We start from the raw sequence: 1,509 nt of genomic DNA, 5'->3' as shown, positions 1-1,509 counted from the left end.
TATAAGGAATGAAGTCTAATACATACTACTACATGGATGAACTTTGAAGACATCATGTTGAGTGAAAGAGATGGACATTGTACAATTTCACTTATTTGAAATAACTAGAATATGCAAACTCATACAGACAGAAAGTAGAGTGCAGGTTACCAGGGGCAAGGGGAGGGGCAGGGGGAATGGAGAGCTAATGGATAATAGGTGTAGGGTTTCTGTTTGGGAAAGTTCTGGTAATGGATGGTGGTGAGGTTAGCACAACATTGTGAATGTGACTGATCCCACTTGGGGTGGTTGAGATGGGAAAGTTTATGTTCTATATATGTCCCATAATTAAAAAAAAAAAAGAACAACTAAAGCAACAATGACAATTAAATGAATATGTGATCTCAGATGGGATCTAATAATCGAGGAGAAAAGGCTCAAAAAGATATTATTGGGACATAAGAAAAAATTGCAATATGGACTGTAATCTTTATATCAATTTTAACTTTCTTGAATTTGATAACTGTACTTAAGATGGTTAATTAGTGAATATACTTGTTATTTAGGACATATACATAGAATCATTATGTGTTCCAGGAGCATGATGTATACAACCTATTCTGAAATGTTCAGAAAATATAGATAGATAGATAGATGAAAGATAGATAGATGGTAGGTAGACAGATAGGAGAGCAAATGTGACAAAATGTTAAAATTGGTAGATCTGGATATCTAGGGTTGGGGGGTATGTTGCAATTTTCTGTATGGGTTTTGTATTATTTTTTGAAACTGTCCTGTGAGTTTGAAATTATTTCAACATAAAAAAATTTGAAGGAAAAAGAAAGAACTGAGTTAAAATTCTAGCTCTTTCACTTTCTGATTTGAGTTATTCATTTAACTTTGGACTCTAAGCCTCAGGTTCCTTTACTGTAAAATTGTAATAATATTTACCTCATAGATGGGATTATTATAATGCCCTTGCTACAGTAGTAGGCATGTCATTATTTAATTTTTATAAATATTTTAATGGTTTCATAAAATTTATTGACTGTATTAATTGTAATCTACATAACCATTCTGTTACTTTTAGACCTTAAGATTACTTTTAATATTTTACTATTTTAAATTACTCTGCAAATATAGATCTTGGAGGGGGGGATTTTAATCAAATTTTGATTTATTCCTTAGTATGATTCCAGAAGTAGAATTAGTGTATCAAAAAGGAACATTATATGGCTCCTGATATGCATAATCAAATAGCTTTCAGAAAAGGCAGAACCAGCTTATGTTCCCACCAATAACATAAGAGAATTCCCATTTCGTCATACTTCTAGAAGAATTTTGTATTGTTATTTTTTAAATTCACAAATCTGATAGGCCTCCAAAAATGCTATCTTGTTTTAGTTTTCATGTCTTTGATTGTTAATGAGGTTGAACATATTTTCCAGGTATTTCTAAACTAGTTTTTGTTTCTTCCTTTTATGAATGATCTATTCCTGTCAACAAAGCATTCCTAATCAGGCCGGCTGC

Source organism: Choloepus didactylus, chromosome 16 (assembly GCF_015220235.1).
Source record: "Choloepus didactylus isolate mChoDid1 chromosome 16, mChoDid1.pri, whole genome shotgun sequence".
NCBI lineage: Eukaryota > Metazoa > Chordata > Mammalia > Pilosa > Megalonychidae > Choloepus > Choloepus didactylus.
Note: the sequence above shows the minus strand (reverse complement) of the source record.